The sequence below is a fragment of the Ursus arctos genome, unplaced genomic scaffold (assembly GCF_023065955.2).
Source record: "Ursus arctos isolate Adak ecotype North America unplaced genomic scaffold, UrsArc2.0 scaffold_20, whole genome shotgun sequence".
In the NCBI taxonomy this organism is placed as follows: domain Eukaryota; kingdom Metazoa; phylum Chordata; class Mammalia; order Carnivora; family Ursidae; genus Ursus; species Ursus arctos.
The window spans coordinates 6254881-6273642 of NW_026622875.1; positions in this window are offsets into that span (position 1 = coordinate 6254881).

Here is an 18762-nt window from a genome sequence, read left to right on the forward strand (position 1 = left end):
AACAATAATATGTGAAAGTGTTTCCACTTTCTTTTGCAAAAGGACCTTCTCAATGTGAATTTTTGAGTAGGGAAATTGTGTACGCTGCTCATTGCGAAGACTATTTAGTAACCAGATATAGAATGGGTTGGATGAGCAAGAAATTGGATAAAGGGAGACTCAACAGAAACCAGAGCGAGGAAACGATTAAAACGACCCAGCTGCGTATCTACCATGTGATCCAGCTGCGTATCTACCATGTGATCCAGCTGCGTATCTACCATGTGACCCAGCTGCGTATCTACCATGTGATCCAGCTGCGTATCTACCATGTGATCCAGCTGCATATCTACCATGTGACCCAGCTGCGTATCTACCACGGGCTAGGCCCCCTGACACTTTACACAAATTGACCAAATGTTCTTCATCACCCTATAGGTAATTCCCATGTTATAGATGAGAAAACTAAGGCGAAGGGGATTAGGTAACTTGCCCACAGGCACACAGATGGTAAGTGGCAGAGTCGAATTTGGACTCAGATGGTCAGGCACCAGAGTCTGCACTAAAGCAATGTCCTGTTTTCACAAATACATGGTTTATTTTTCTACATTAGAGCTTTTGTATTAATTAATGTATAAACATATCACTTTGTGAAAAATGATCAGTCTTCACAGGCTGAAAAAAATGCGGTTTAGATTTCTTCTAAGATCACTTTCCATAGAGGAGACTTTTCTGGGACATAAGGCATTTAGTTGGTTATGAATTCGGGTTCATCTTTCCAATTCAAAGTGTGAAAGCTCCTGGTATCCATACAAATGAAAAGATCAATTTATCTGATTTTCTCTAAAATGAAGTCCATTATTCTATCTTACTATTCTCTCAGAGCAGAGAAAAGCACAGAAATACTTTTACTCTTCATGTTAAACAATTTATGTAAGTCCCACAATATTCATCCAAGTTAAACAGAGACGCAAACCATAACACAACACCATTCAAATCCTGCCACAAGCCAATCCAACAAGGTCTACTGAAGAGAGGATGAAGGAGCAGCAGAAGGAATGTGATCAGTCATCCCGAAACCATCTGATCAGAGTGAAAAATTCCATTAAGTTATTTTATTAGGTCAAGGCTATATCTGAGTGATCTTTTCAGAGACAGACTTAGCTCCGCTAGCTGAACTGCTCAGCTGGCTAGATGCCCCTCAGTGCCAGTACAACCTGAGCATACATACAAGCCAGAAACAGTCATTAATAACAACACCTCTGCCTCATCAAGTCAGCTGAAGCCCCAGGCATCTGCCCTACTTCTACCCCCCTCACTACCCAGGAACCCAGGAAACCTCATACCAAGTCCGGCAACTTTGGGCTTGCCAAAGCTGCTTCTTAGAGCTGTTCTTGCCAACTCTGGCCTCCTGGCCTCTCAACTCTGCTTACCATTCTTTGCCATAGACTATGTGTAAAACACACTCTAAATATGAAATAAGAAACTTGGTCCTTACTATTATTCTTGTGTCATCTCGACAAGTCACATGATCTTGCCGAACTTAGTTTTGACACCTAAGAAATGGTTATCTCCAAACCACAGGGCATTCATAAAGTGTCTTTCTTTTTCTCTTAAAATAGCTTGAGTTGTTTCTACCTATTATGTGACCCTTGCTTGACTTGTGTACTTTTCTAAGCCATAGTTACAACAATGCCACAAAATGTTTTATAACCTGTAAAATAAAATGTCATGTATTATTTTTATTGCTTTGTCTGTTTTCCTGTTTAGCCAACTCCTCCAGAGAGATGGATCTTCTGGTGGCTCACCCTTGGCCTGATACTCACCTATATGGAAATAGTACATCTGCTGCAGTCAGAATGAGTCCTTAGATCAATACCCTACCTCTAGGTGAAAAATGCATCCAAGACCACTAATTGCACTCCCTCAGCAATCACAGAGCAAAGATATTAGAAATGCTCACAAATACCTCTCCAGCTAACTGAAAAGAAAACCCAAAAAGACCTCAGATTCATTTTCTCTTCTAATATAAGTGGCAAGTACCTGACCCTCACCTGCTAGGCACCCACATTTTTTTTAAGATTTATTTATTTATTTGAAGGGGGGTTAGGCAGAGGGAGAGAATCTCAAGCAGACTCCCTGCTGAGTGCAGAGCCCAACACAGAGCTTGATCTCACGACCCTGAGATCATGCTGAGCCTAAACCAAGAGTTGGATGCTTAACCTACTGAGCCACCCAGGCGCCCCTGGGCCCCACTTTTAATAAAGTGTCTTGATCTAGAGTCTCAAAATAAAGAGTTCAAAATATATCTGCATCAGTCATAAATTTTCTGAAAAACATAATCTACTTTAAGAGAGTTTTCTAGTCGTTCTTGACTTGCCTTTCAATACATCACATCATACACAAGGTATTTCCATGCCCATTGTCGGAGGATGAGAGAAGACCCGAACCCTACTCTTAACTCTGCCTCCAACCTGGACAAGCCATTGTCCTCTCTGGGTCCCAGTTTCCTCACATGTAAAATGAAAAGGTTGGCCTTTGAGGCTCTTGCCACCTTCATTTCTGATTCTTTATCAAAGACTTTGGACATGGGAAGATCAAGTCTTCCTGGGCTCAGAGTGAGTCAAAATTTGTAGATATGAACAAATAAGAATAAGCTAAAAGCTGACTTTGGGGGGTGCCTGGGTGGCTCAGTCGTTGAGTGTCTGCCTTCAGCTCGGGGCGTGATCCCGGAGTCCTGGGATCGAGCCCCACATCGGGCTCCTCCGCTGGGAGCCTGCTTCTTCCTCTCCCACTCCGCCTGCTTGTGTTCCCTCTCTCGCTGGCTGTCTCTCTCTCCCTGTCAAGTAAATAAATAAATAAATAAAATCTTTAAAAAAAAAAAAAGCTGACTTTGGGGTCCATAAAAATTCCGATCTTGCCCACTATAAGGAACACTATGTCCATTATCTTTAACTGTAAGAGTCCTACCCTCTTATACAACCCAGGATGTAATACAAACAATGCCTAAGCTAGAGGCCCAGATTTAGTCTTACCACTACCATCCCTTTCTTTGGTGAGTTCTGTTACCTAAGACCTGGTCAGCTGGACTAAGGAACCATTCTGAGTCAGTCTCCTTAGGACTTAGCTTCAGGACAGGGATTGTGATCATTGAACATGTTGCTCACCTTTTTGTAGGTTTTGGCCACCACACCCAATGAAGATGAAATGTAGGTTGTCACCAAATCTCACTCCCATCTCAGTTTACAACTTGGCTGGGAACAACCCTCTGTTCAGTGGTTCTCAACTTTAGCTACTTATTAGAATCACATGGATAGCTTTGAAAAATCCTAACACTCAAGCTATACTCCAGACCCATTATATCAAAATCTTTGAAGGTGGGGCCCAGGCATCGTTATTTTTTTAAGTTTCTCACATGGTTCCAATATGCAGCCAACGTTGAGAATCACTGCCCTCTATGAATCTTCTAAGCGTGAAGGAAGACAAAAACAGCTGGGAATTTCAAAAGTCTAAGCAACAAAGATTATAGGCTCAGGGTATGTGCTATATTCCATGTCTGAAATTGTCAAGACTTTACAATATTGTGGCCTATCTGGAGATCAGGGTGGGCCATGGCCAGAGTGGCTTGGTTCTGCAGTGGGATTCCTGAAATGAAGGGCAGGGTAGAGCGGAGCACTCCAGAGTAAGGGCATGTGCTATATCAGCACCCAGTGGGCTAGAACCAATGAGGCAACCAAGGCTTGAAGGAGGACCAGAAGGCTTGAATGCTTAAAGGTCAGAGCATGTGACAAGCTACATCCAGGGAGGTAGTCTGAGGAGCAAGGATCAGATACTCGGTCAAGGAATCTAGGTTAGGAATGCAGGCTTAAAGCCTTTGTATGGGCATAACAATGAATATTTATGGGATAATTTAAGTTTGTAAATTGCTTTCACATCCCTTTTTCTTATTTCATTATTATAGTAAATCTGTAAGATAGACAGGGCAGGCATAATTTCAATATCCATTTTGTAGGTGAGAAAAATGAGGTTCAAAAAGTCTAATGGCTTCTTTGAGTCACACAGTTAAGAAGCAGCAGCAGCAATAACAGTCTTGTGACAAAATAAGAGTTTTGCCTCAGTAAGGAAAGTTTCTTGATTGGGGCAAAAACCAACTGCCAGTGGTGATGGTGCTGATATAGACATTCATTGATATTTAGGCAGCACTTTACAATTTAAAGAGCATGCTAATGTAGCTTATCTCTCTGGGAATGCACAGCAACCATGTGATGTTGTCATGACATTGTGCAGATGAGAAAACTGAGGCTCAGAAACAAGATGTTACTTATTCAAGGTCACACCACTGGTTTAAGGAAGAGTCTTGACTCCAGATACAGGTGAACATTCCTTTTTTGGTCCCACACTGCCTCCACTTATCGCTGCCCTGGGCTCTGCAAGTAGAATTGGTTGGGGTTGGGAGTCCCTAGCTGGAAGGAACAGCAAAAGATGAAGAGAGAGCAGTTACTGACTGGGAGGTCCTACACTGATGGGATTCAGTTGTGACTTTTGTCCCTAATTTGATTCAGAGGCCAGCTCCATGTGGCAAGGTTTATGAAGTTAAATAGAGAGAAAAGTTTGGTTTTCTAAGGATTCTGAGCCAACTCAACTTCTGTCATCTAATGTTTTACTAACGTTCTTTCTGCATTTTTGTATTCTTTCTCGCTTTGAAAGTAGAGAAAATCTGTAAGAAGAGATGTTTCAAGTTTTTTTTGGGGGGGCGCTTCATTGTCATGGATGAATGAAGGTAGGTATCTAGGTGAAATAACTGCACACAACACGGACCATTTGGCAAATGTGATTCACTTTCTTGAACACTTTTTTGTGTAATCATCCTCACTGTAAGATTATGAAAGCTGGGATCCCCTTTTCAGGAAGGGAAAAGAAGTTTATCTGGGGGTCCAAATCTAACTGTCTTTTAAATAACCACCATAATCTCGCCCGTTCCTTCAGCCTTCTCTGATCTCCGTCGTCTGACAGGCTCCAGTCAAACCCTCTTCTCAGCTTTCCTACCACTTTCCTTATGTATTCCTTTGTGGTATGTTCTGCTTTATATCATGGGTCTCTACGTGCATCTTATTTTCCCTTCTAGATTCCCTTCTAGAGTGCTGTTATTGTTTGTTGGAACTGTGTATTTAGAAGCATATAAATAAAGTTTTCTGTCAACATAAGTGATTCCAAAGGCAACCTGGACTTAGAGGCACTTTGTTGATGCTTAGATGTGGGTGATAGAATTCACTGATGAAATGCTGCTCATTTCATATGCTTCATAGTGTCACTTAATTGTAAGTTTATGGTATGAATCCCTTACTGTGATTTTACTGTCAATCAAAACCATGGTCATGTAGAACACTACTGAATGTGGGACAATATTTTAGCATAGGGAGGGTGAAAACACTTTTAAATTAAGTAGACCAATTCACTACATTTAAAACCTTAAAATTTCTTAATTAAAAATGAGTCTCATCTTGCCAATAAGAAAGATACAAAAGCTTACTATTAAGAGACTTTGATTCCTTCAGATTACTAAAGATATGCTCTTCCCTCTCTCTTCTTCTTTCTCCTTCCTCTCTTTTCTCTTCTCTTCCCTTTCTCTTCTTTTATCTTTCCCTCTTCCTCCCTTCCATTCTTCCTTCGATCTCACTTACTTCACCATCTCCATTCCACAGATGACAGTTTATTTTACAGGCTGGAAAACTGAAGTTCAAGTCTTGTTTCTGAAATATTAGGCCGAAAATTTCATTTCTAGTTTGAAATTAACAATCTAAATGGCATTGGACAAATTATTTTGTATCGGGGCACTTTGAAAAGTACCCATGGATTTCAGGTTCTACATAATGAAATAGTTGGGTTTAAGTTTAATTTAGTATCCATGTGTTTATTTTTTATTTTATGATATGGAAAAATGACATACATGGGGACTTTTGTCCTCCAAATAAATAAAATATCCTGTGGAGTATTATGATATTTACCTGAGAAGAATTCCTACTTATGTTTTTAAGGTATTGTTTTTCATTATTGCTAATGTCTTTGGGCCTATTGGAATCCCGACACTCTTTTGCAACAAGGCACAATTAAATCACTACTGACTCCCTTTTCCATATTTCTAATAAAAAGGGGGAAGTTAAGAAAATACATCGGTCCTTGCCAAAGTAACCTCCCCTGCATGTATTACCATGTATTACTGTCCCCTTCTTCAGTTTACCACCTTACAAAAGGCTTGATTCAGCTAGCTCACAGGCTTGTGTTCTTACCGGAATCAACACACCATTTTACAAATGGAGTTAAGAGAGGTACATTAGATTAAATACTGATTTAAGTGTAAATCCATCCCTTCTAGCATTTGGGCAAAGCATGGGCATCAGGTTAGTTGCAAGTAAGGCCACTTCTACACAAATGATTACAGTGGGGCATGACTATGCAAGCTAAGGGCAGCCGAAATCTGGGAGTGCATTCTCTGGCCCTAAACTGAAGACTTAGGGAGGAACGGCCTTTTTTGATTTCTTTGTCTTTACCATTCCCATCATCCTTCTAGAACAAGAGTTGTGTAATATTTTTAGATAGGGAAAGACAGGGAAATTGACAGGGTTATACAGGGAGTCAGAAAGCCCAGATCCAATTCCTGGCACTACTGCTGACCAGGCATGAGTAACTTCCCCTCTCTGTCCTTGATTTCCTCAGCTCTTACTAAGGGTAATCATCTCTTCCTAGACTATTTCATGGTGCTCTGTAGGGACCACATGAGTTCAGGAGAGTATAGGGTTGTTGGGATGATAGAGGGTGGAGAAGAGTAAGTTTCATTATCTATATAGCACAGGATAATACACTCAATCTGCAAAATGATGGTTTATTTCTTTGTTTTACTTCCATTCTTTGTGCTTATTATCATCAAACATGATTCCCTGCGAAGAAAGCTCTCCCGCCTTCCTGGACATCCTTTAAAACAGTACATTTTGCAGTAAATCTTAAAATTATACAACTTAATCAGCACATAATAGGCTCATCGGACATGTATGCCTACCTTAACCTTGCCCTCAGTTCCCTTGTGATTGGTAAGTGAGAGGAATAGACAGAAGAATAATGTTAAAAGGCTTTTAGTTTGCCAAACACTAATACATCCATGATCTTATTTAATTCACATAATAACATCATCAGGTGGTCAAGGAAGAGATGATTACCTTCACTGGGAGCTGAGCAAACTGAGACTCAGAGGCTAAGTTACTCACCAGTCAGCAATGGAGCTAAGAATCAGTTCCCCAATTCCCTAAATAACTCTATTTTCCTGACTACCCCTGCCTGGATCCCTAAACTTCTGACTGCACAGGACATAATGACACTTTGATTATCCTAGGGGAGGGTAACCTTATAGCCCCAAGACCCTAGTAATGCATAATCAATACATATTTGAAAATGAATTCAAAAGAAAAAAGTTTGGGGGTTATAGTAAGGGGGTATCAAGAAAGTGCAGATTTATACAATAAATACTACCTCCCCTCACTCATCAGTTAAGGAATTTTGGAAATATGTGCATGGCAAACTTGTTATGACAGTTGTATTGAGACTGGGGAACAGGGTGGGAGAAAAATCAATATAAAACTAATGCTCATGACTTATTATATTGAGAAAGATTCTGAGGGGTCACCTAGGCTCAGTAAAAAATTGTGATTTGATTTGTTTGTTTAATAATGTCTGCTAATCATGTGGCATGACAATGGGTAGCCCCCAAAATAGTTTACAATAGTGGCTAGAAAGCAGGTCTGCCTGACAGAATTTGGCCTGGAGACATGTTTTGTTTGGAGTGCCCAGTGTTTCAAATATTTCTGAATTTAAAGACCTTTCTACTCTCCAGAACTCTCACAGTCTCCACCACTCCCTACTTTTTACTGACTCCTATAGGCATTTTGGTTTATGATCTTGATCTATATTCCAGATTACTTGATCTGGCAATGGAATCTTTCTGCAGCTTAAATCGTGCTACTTTCACAGCCTTATTTTCCATTAATTCCTATAACATAACCTTCTTCTCTGGCTTGACTTCATCATGTCCAGTTTATTCATACAAAAGTCAGGCTCCCGTGCCCTACTAAAATAATATTGGAGTCATTCTTCAAAGCCAAGTTAAGCCCTCTGTCTGTGAACCATTCTTCACCATTTCTGCTCAGACTGATCATTTCCACTTCTAAATAATTACAACATTCATTATCACACACTTCATCCTTGTTCTTAATCTATACTGTCTGGCAGTATTACTTAACCCGCATAATTTATATGTGCATTGTATACATAATATTATATAGAGAGAGTCTGACTTTACATATAGACTGTAAGATATTTATAGAAATTTCAACTTCTCTTTCTCATACCTGACATTTCTAGTATATGCTTAAAAAATGGTTATAGAATGAATGATTAGATAAAGAAATGAATAAGTATGTTAAACAGCATACTGTGCTGTATAAAGAGTAAATTGGAGAACTATATAGTATACTAATTCTCATAAGTTTTAGTCTCATGGTTCCAGTTAAGAATATATGGAGATATATACCCCATTTTCTATAAGAACTACACCCAAAGTTACAGATATAGTTGACCTCTGAACAACATGAGTTTTAACTATGGAGATCCACTTATATAGGTTTTTTTTTTTCCAATAAATACTACAACGCTGTACATGTATTAGCTCTTCCTTACAGTTTTCTTAATAACATTTTATTTTCTCTAGGTTACTTTATTGTAAGAATATAGTTTATAACACATATAACATATAAAATACGTGTTAATTGATTGCTTATGTTAGTAGTAAGGCTTCCAGTCAACGGTAGGCTATCAGTGAAATTTTGGGTGAGTCAAAAGTTACACATGTTTTTTTGACCATGCAGAGGTCAGCACCCCTAACCCTCTATTGTTTAAGTGCAGCAATATAAACTGTAATGTCCTAGGAAGAGAGAGTCTCATCTCATTTAAATTTCTTGGAGCTTTGTTTTGAAAGACTTTCAAGATCTGCTCCTGAGGGCACTTAGTGATAAAATAGCTACAATTTCTCATTTATTAAGCTTCTACCAAGGATCAAGAATTTTAATAAATTGTATCATTCAATCCTCACAATTACTCTGTAAGGCAACTCTTATTATCTCTGTTTTACAGATGAGCAAACTGAAACCAAGATGAGTAACCTACTAAGTTCGTAGAGTATTAAGTCTCTTTCTGCTTCCAGACTTAAAGGGGTTCTGTGTACAGTAAGTGTCCAATACATAATTGTCCAATGCATACAGTAAGTGTCCAATACATAATTGTCCAATGCATATTAACAAATGTTGGTGTAAGAGTCTAGATTCTTTCTTCTATCATTATACTAAAGAAACTTCTCCCCCCCCAGTCCCAGAATATCTTATTTAGTTTCTTTCCTTCTTTGCCAGATGCATAAGCAGTGTGGCAAATGGCCTTAACGCCTATTTGCATGCACAGAAAATCCCTTACCCATGGAGAACCACAGACAACAGGTGTCACTACTCATGCTCTTAACAACAGAGCTAAGGTCAGATGTGATGCTCTCTTCTGAAAAACCTTGAAATGGTTCTACATTGTCTTAAGATGATTAACAACCTTCTTTGATTTCTCAGTATACTTCTAAATATTAAAATTGGGAAAGGGTCAGGTGCCCAGCTGAAAGTATTGAGTGGATTACATCCATTGTCACTGAACTATTTACTTGGTTGCCTTTTGAATTCGAGGTGGTGTTGGAGTTCTCTCTATTGCCCGGTCTCTGCTTGTTTATATAGACATACAAGCCATTCTTTCATGTTGCAATAAATATTGTTTTGTTTTTCTGTTCTACCTCTCTCTACTTTTTCCTTGCAAATTGTACCCTGTCCTACACTAGGACACATGACCCACTAGGCTTACTTAAAACACATCATCATAACAGTATGTGTAGAGTGGTGTGTGTGTGTGTCTATATGTGTGTGTGTGTCTGCTGCAGCAAAAATCAAGTTCTCATTTTTTTATTATGATGTTATTGACCATACAGTACATCATTAGTTTTTGATGTAGTGTTCCATGATTCATTGTTTGTGTATAACACCCAGTGCTCCATGCAACACGTGCCCTCCATCACCAGGCTAGCCCATCCCCCCACCTCCTCCCTTCTAAAACCCTCAGGTTGTTTCCCAAAGTCCACAGTCTCTCGTGGTTCATTTCCCCCTCTGTTTACCCCCCTTCATTTTTCCCTTCCTTCTCCTACCGACCTCCCTGCTATTCCTTACGTCCCACAAATGAGTGAAACCATATGATAATTGTCTTTCTCTGCTTGACTTATTTCACTTAGCATAATCTCCTCCAGTCCCATCCATGTTGATGCAAATGTTGGGTGATCATTCTTTCTGATGGCTGAGTAATATTCCATTGTATATATGGACCACATCTTCTTTATCCATTCGTCTATTGATGGGCATCTTGGCTCCTTCCACAATTTGGCTATTGTGGGCAATGCTGCTATGAACATTGGGGTGCATATGGCCCTTCTTTTCACCACATTAAAGTTCTCATTTTAATAAGACAAGTGATAGCATACCTTTAAGGATTGCTGGTGTCCCCATGTGCCTGGTATACTATTTGCAAGGGCAAAGGTCAACAACCTGAAAGGTCAACAACCTAAGCTTGGTGTTTAAGATTCTTCACAATTTGGGCCCAATAACTTTCTAATCGGGCTTTAACGATCACCTTTCTTCCCCAACATCAGGTTAGATTGACTTAAACTTTGCCCCTTACTTCCCATCCTCTGTATCTGTGATTCTGTTTCTTTTCCATGGAATGCCCACCCTCCTCATCTCTAAATGTAAAAGCCAAGTGTTGACTTCTCTAAGAAGTCATTCTCAAGTCTCTCTCCTCCCAGGTCTCACTCTACATGACTTGTTAGATCTCTCAGCACTTTGTCTCTTGTATTAGACCTACCCGTAAATACATCCTAACTCTTTTATTAAATTGTAAGTGGTTTAAAGTACGATCCATGGCTGAATAGCTACTCTGAGTGCCTCACTCAGAGAAGAAATCAATCTACCTCCTTTAACATAACCGCAAGTTCTTTAAGGACACTTATTGCTGTGAGTTCTGTTTTTTCTACGCAGCAGTTAATTTTCAAAGTTCATTTTGCATCACGTACTGTTTGTGCCCTGCCCATATCCTCTGGGCCTACTCTGAAAGTTGCCTGTCTGGAAGGAGACAGTTCTTACGCATGCAAATGGATTCTTGGGGGCATTCTCTAACTGCAGGGGCATGCTTGCCCTGCACTGGAGTGGGGGCAGGCCCAAAATACTAAAGATTTAGCACTCCAGGAGTGACCTTCAACAAGTAAGAAGTTGGTGAATAAATGTCCCAGCTTCCTCCGCCATCAGTGGGACAATTCGGAAGTGTACCCCACATAGTCTTTGTGAGGGTCCTTGGTGGGACTGAGCTCTCCTTGTCCACAGCTGTACTGCTCACAAATGCATCCTTCCTTGTCTTTGCTCCTCTCCTACTCTCACTTCATCAGTGCTTCCTAAATAAACTACTTGCTTCCAAATTCTTGTCTCAGGGTCTGCAGGTAGGGGACCCAAACTAAGACATTTTCTACCCTCTCCCTACGTCCTCTGGTACTCAGATCTAGGATTAGAATATGGAACACAGGGGCATCTGGGTGGCTCAGTCATTAAGCATCTGCCTTCGGCTCAACTCATTATCCCAGGGTCCTGGGATCAAGCCCCACATCGGGCTCCCTGCTCAGCGGGAAGCCTGCTTCTCCCTGTCCTACTCCCCCTGCTTGTGTTCCCTCTCTCTCACTGTGTCTCTCTCTGTCAAATAAATAAAATCTTAAAAAAAAAAAAAGAATATGCAACACAGGAAACCTAACTGACTGACACAGAACTGGCCTCATTATCTTTGGCAGATCCTACAAAGTAGAACTTGTACAGAGAATACAAGAGACGTGTCAGGGATGTTAGAAGAAGCTCACTGAAACCACCAGAGCCGGCTGGGGCTGTAACCAGAACGACCTCACCTTGAAACTACTGCTGTTTCCAGTGTTTCAAAAAGTGATTGGCTATACTGAATGACTTGAAAAAAATCACCTATTACTGTTTAGATAGTAAAATAAAACCAGTTATCATATACTTCGGAGTTCTCAAAAGTGCTTGCTTAATAACACTGGGAATTACAGAACCAGAATCTCAGCTCAAAATCTAATACCTGATCAGAAAGATTAATGTTCTCCACAGTAATGACATTTTTACCATTACAAAAAGAGCAATTTACTTTTCCAACTTCCTCTTCTTCCTATCCTAGCCTGTCAGAGAAAATTGCAGTCTCACACATGAAATATTTTCAAACTAGAGGTGGCAGGTTTATGGAAAATTACTCTGAATGTATTTGGGCTCAGACCAACTCTCCCAGCTCTATATTATTCATGATAAGCATGACTTCCAAGCCTTGGCTTTGTCAGATTTTCCTATTAATTGTTAATGTAACAGCTAAGTCTCCCTGGAGTGTGTGTTATTTTCTCATTTATAAAATCATAAGCCTTGGGATAATCCCTCATTAGATCAATAATATTCTCATCAAATGAATGTAACACTGCCCAAGTGAGGGATGTTCTAGGTAAGCATGGCAGTGGAGTACTGTTCCTCTCACCCTGTGAATCTGTCTCCTTACCTCCAATCTGCACACCCACTCTGAAGGCAGCTGTTCTCCCCTGGACCAAAGCAGCAGCCTCTTAGCCAGACCACGGGCCCTCCTCCAAACTTCTCTAAACAACACCCACCATGTTGTCATGGAGCACCTACCTCGTGGATGTAACCATGTGATTGCACTGTTCTGAAGCTACATGTAGTACCTACAAGAGAAATTTGTTTTAATCTACCCTGTATCCTTTCTCCCCTAGCAGCATATCTCTTCTTTCTTTCTGGAAAGTTATTCTTCCCTTTCTGTGAAAAGCTGAAAGGGCCTCTGGATGCTCTTCCCACAGCCCTTTTGCTTAGGCCCAGGGAGGACAAGGGACCTAAGCTCGCCAGCTGGGTTTTATCCTTCCAGATTCTAAATCATTGATGTGTGTCAGAGGACAGAAACATGGTTGGAGCTCTCATATCCTCACCAGATTATTCCTGCTAGGATACTGCTACTGGTATTTATTTCTCTTTCCTGGCTCTCTAGAGCTGCTATTCTGCAAACAGTTCTTGTCAGTCTGCAAGGCTGCTTCCCCAGCCTCCTTGTAGACTTGTAAGCTCCCAGTGCACTCCCCATGAGTTTACCACACTGTTCCTCATGCTTGCAAGCAAGGAGCACTGGCTGATATAGCTCACCATTGCTTCAGGATAAAGACTTTTAATCTCAGTTCTTGCCAGTTTTCCCATTGCCACAGTACACTTCGGCCAAACCAGCCTAATCACCGCTCCCTGGACATAACACATAGCCACATAATTGTTAATGTTATTTCTTACTGGACGATCCTTCTCCTCTTTGAGAATTTTAACCCACCATTCAAGGCCAATATCAAAGGCCTTTGTCTGTGAGGCTCTCATGAGCCTCTCCCTGATCTCTGCCAGGCAGACTTGATCCTTCCCTAGCCCAGGGCCCTGCAGTTTATTATTCTACATAGCACTTATCACTCTTTATCAGACTTATGCATTGGTGTGTATGAGATTCCCAAAGGCAGAGTCTGTCACTTCGTATTTTTAATCTTCATCACCACACGTAAGTTCTGTCAGGTGGAGGCATGCCATATGGTGGTTTAGCATATTGGCCTAGAGTCTCACATACCTGGGTTCAAATCCCAGCTCTTTCCCTGGCTATTTGGTTTTGTGTAAGTTATGTGAGCTTTCTACACTGACTCACCTATACAATGGAGATAATAGTGCCCACTTTACAGGATTGTTGTGAAGATAAATTAGAAACCAGAGACAGGAGTCATCACCACTCAGTACTCAAAAAGTGTTTGTTAAAAGAATAAGTGAACAGGTTCAAGCTTTCTCTAACATCCTGATGGAAACAAATAATTTGCAATTGAAACATGGAGACTTATTTACAGGGAACAGGAAGTACACAGTCCAAGGAATTATAAACATGCACAGGTGTGTACACACATGCGCACACTGTTTCACAGCCTCTCTTTTAGTCAGTGTCTAGCGAAACAAACTAATGGGAAAGACTAGTTTTCTGTGACCACTCCACATGATCTCATATGTAACAAAAAAGCTAGAAGAGCCTACCCTACAACCATGGTGATTATGGTTCTCTGGATCCAGACATACAAAGATAATTCCCCTGCTTCTTGAGAAAATAGCCAATGCAGCTTTAAAGTGTGCTACCCAGCCGGTCAGAGGGCTGTGATTTAAGAAACAAAGATATATTATATTCTCCACCAAAGTGGACTTCAGTCACTAGTAAAGGAGACATTGAGTTGAGTGAGGATGTTAACCTGCTCCAAACATCTCTGCTGAGTCAACCAAGTGAGCAAAAGGGACTACAGGAAAGGTTGGGATGATTTGAACATATGTCTATTTCTACAATAAGATAAAATTTCTGATTTATTAAATGGTGTCGATGTATACAGTATAGTCATAGCTTACCTATTTTGGGACAATGTGAGCACTCAAATAATAGTAAATTAGGATTAAAGATATGCTTGGTGATGAATTAAGGGTGGGGAGATTCTTAAGATATTTGGGAAAAGGAAGAAAAAATGAGTGAATTCAAAAATGGTATGGAAAAATCCACAGCAAAATCGCATCTTCATTTGTTGTCCTTTTTTCGGCCTCTAAGATAAAAATTTTGGAGTCTGCGGAAGTATACTCTTATATCGGGCGGATGACAAAGAGGTGTAGCCACATCATTAAGCAAATTTTTGAGTGGCCATTCAGAAATCACTGCAGAGGGTGGAGTGGTACCCAGCAACCCTGTCCTAATTCTGAATCCTATGGGGGCCACAAGGTGGGGGGAGAGAGACCTGGACTGAGAACCAGGTGACCCAGGCCCTAAGCTGCTGCTCAGTGGGGTGTTCCTGTGGGGCCTTGGACAATTCAGGCCAAGGCTGCGTCTCAATCTTCCTTCTAGAAAACGAGGGGCTTTGTGGTATTATCAGAGTTTCTCAACCGGTTTCTTACATCCCTGGAGTTCCAAAAACAGAACAAAACAAAACAAAACCCCTCAGGAATAGGCAGGGATGAGCTCTGGGCTTCATCCCAGGTCCCCCTCTCCCCATCTCAACATAACAGCTCTGCATCTATATGCTTTGTAACTGGGCTTTCATGTGTGAAACAAAAGATTATAGCTAAATATTTAAGAAAATTCTAGTCTAGACGATTGTGAATGAGAACAATACTTACATAGTGCTTACTATGGGCCAGGCCCTTTTCTAAGTATATTACATACATCAAATCATTTCATCTTCACAACTCCTATGAAATAATATTATTATCTCCATTTTATAGTTGGAGAAACTGAGCTATTGAGCAATGTGCCCATGTTCATAAAGCCTGTAAGTGGTAGAGCTGGGATATGATTGGCTTTCTTAATGCCTATGCTATATTACCTCTCACTAGCATCTTTCTCAAAAATTCCATGATTCCAATATTAAAACTTGGTTTCATCTTTAAATAGAAACCTTGTCATATAAAACTAATTTTGGTATCCAAAATACTCTCCATTAGGAGTTTTCTTTGAGCAAGAATTCAGGCTTTTGCTCTTTAGTTAAATGTGGGCAAGAAAATGACTTTGGATTCCCTTTGCAGGCGGTATACCTTTGAAAAACAATGGGGATTAATTTTCCTTCTTCATTCTTCCCTTCCTTGCTTTCACATTTTCTGACAATCTGCCATAGGCCAGAACCAAATTAAGCAGTGAAGATGAGGGAATTGAAGTCACAGTTCCTGACTCTAAGGACCTCAGAGTCCTGAGTAAAATGAAAATTTTTAATTCACAGAGTAAGTCCTGAAGCAGCCACAGGCCAAGATGACACATCAATAAAGAAGTCAGGAGAGAATCCTAGAGAAAGTACCTTTACATATTGAGGGTCAGCACAGGAGGGTTTAGCCAGATAGACAAAGCAGGAAACGGCAGAGCTGGCTAAAGATAGAAGAGACAGGCATGTAGATGAGAGGGAAGACATTTGTAGGGCCTTTAAAATAGCTGGTGGGATTAGAAGCTATCAGCTATCTGGAGTACCAATGAAGACGGCTCAAGAGAAGAGCAAGGACATGGTAAGGGAAGACCTCATATACTAAGGAGCTTGGATTTTTGTCTATAAGAAAATAGGGAGTCTCATTAATTTCAGTATGGACTTAGCAGAGGACTACAGGAGCTAGGAGTAGAAAGGATGAACAGTATTTCTTTTACCAATCAATCAACAGTAATCGGGTACCTATAATTCAAGGCTAAGAACTGTTAGGAGTTGGTCATGCTCACTGGGGCTCATTTTACATAGTAGCTCCTCAGAACTGCCTAGAGGACAGATATAGGACCCTAGAGATGGATGGCCCCATGAAAGACTCCTAGAACATGTTATATGCACTGACGAGGAGGAAAACTGACATCTAGGCTGCGAAATCTCATTCCATTGTACCTGGCACATAAGCCCTTACTGCTTACATAATAAATGTGCCACTTGCCCTTTTAGAATTTAATTCCCTTTGCAAGTACCTTTCAGGTAACCTTGAGTCCCAATCATTCTTTATCTTCTATAATCTGGTCAAAATAGACTTCACTCTCCAAGTTTAAGGTCCAATAAAATAATTAGAGTGTTCATGAGTTTTTCCCAAAATTAATTATATTAGCCATTAATATTTGGAAATAGAGAGCACAGCCAAGAAAAGGTACAAATCTCCTCCAGTCCTGGTGAAAAAGGAAGGGAAAGGAACTATTATTGACTATTATTGATCACTTATTATGGAGGTAAATTCTCTGCTAGATTCTCTCTGGAGATTACTTCCCTTAATCCTCAGGGCAAGCTGGTGAAGCAGGTATTCTTCTCATTTCACAGTTGAAAAAACTGTGGTGCAAAGAAGTAAATACCACTCGAAAAGTAGGTACTAAAAATCCAAGCCCAGGTCTGTTTGACTGCAAAGCCTACACTACAACTCTGTATACACAACTTAGCTTAAAAGATTGGAAAAGGTTAAAGAAATTATGTGCAAGAATGTGCATGGGTGTGTAGAAAATTCTACACTCTTCCTTGGATACCAGCACTGATTAAATCACTTATAATACTGCAGGGTTACTTTCGGTGACCACACCAACAGAGCATTTTTAGCAGCTTTCTGTTCTCTATCATTTTCCAGCTGAAGCTTTAAGGTTGGGCTGTCAGATTCCATCAGTTAAGACACATGCTTAGGAGGTTCTTATCATGCAAACAGGACTAACCTGCTCTTCTTCTATTTGGCTGGCTGAGTATATCTTCTGCTGGGTGATAGGATTCAATAAGCTTGGCTAGGATTTGAGCCTGGTATAAGAGAAATTCACACCTGCTTGGTGTGAGGAGCAGCACATACTCAGTCTGGGGAGAAGACATCACGCAAAGTGTGGCGTTTCCATGAGCATAACTGAACATGAACACAGCCTTCTTATTAGCATGTTTCAAATATTTAGCAAAATTAAGACTACATTTACATGCATACTGTCGGAAATAATGTACCTTCTGTTATGAATGAACCTTGAAATTGCGAGGTGCCTAAGGCAAAGTTCTTCACCTGCCTTTCTCAGTTTGCGTTTAATCATTTTGAAAATCCTCAGAAGTCCAAGGGGACACAAAAAAATAAGAGCTCACATGCTAGCATACGTAGTCGGAAAACTGGCAATTACGATGGCAATGAGCTCGAAGTTCCCCAGGAGAGCTAGCGCTTGTCACTGTAAGTGCAAAAGGAAATATTTGGGGCTTGTTTTGCGTGTTCTGTTGCTTTGCTATGGTTGTTTTCGTAGCAGAGTTGTGTAAAGAGGTCAGTGAACATTTAGGTTATTTCCATATCTTGGCTGCAGTGAACATGGGGGTGCAGATACCTCTTCAAGATCCTGATTTCAATTCCAGAAGTGGTATAGCTGGATCAAATGATAGTTCTGTTTTTATTTTTTTGAGGAAACGTCATCGCTTTTTCCATAGTGGCTTAACCACTTTGCACTCTCCCGAACAGTGCACAAAGGTTCCCTTTTCTCCACAACTTTGCCAACACTTTAAAAAAAAAAATAATAGCCATTCTAATAGGTATGAGGTGATATAACTTTTTTTTTTTTTTAAATTTTGTTTAAGATCAACTAACATATAGTGTATTATTAGTTTCAGAGGTAGAGTTTAGTGACTTATTAGCTGCAGTGCTGATGCTCATTCCAACAAGAGCCCTCCTTAATGACCATCACCCAATTACCCCATCCCCTCGCCCCCTCTCCTCCACAACCCTCGGTTTGTTTCCTATATTTAAGAGTTTCCTATGGTTTGTCTCCCTCTCTGATTTCGTCTTATGATATTTCATAGTTTTGATTTGCATTTTCCTGCTAATTAATGATATTGAACATTTTTTTCATATAACTGTTCAGACCAGTTGTATGTTTTCTTTAGAGAAATGTTTGTTCAAGTCCTTTGTCTAGTTTTTAATAAGGTTATTTGTTTTTTGTTTTGGTTTTTTTATTTTTCATTTTGCTATCGAGTTGTAGGAGTTCCATCATCAGATGAATGAATAAAGATACAAAGGAATATTATTTATCCTTAAAGAAGAAAACGTTGCCATTTGAGATAACATG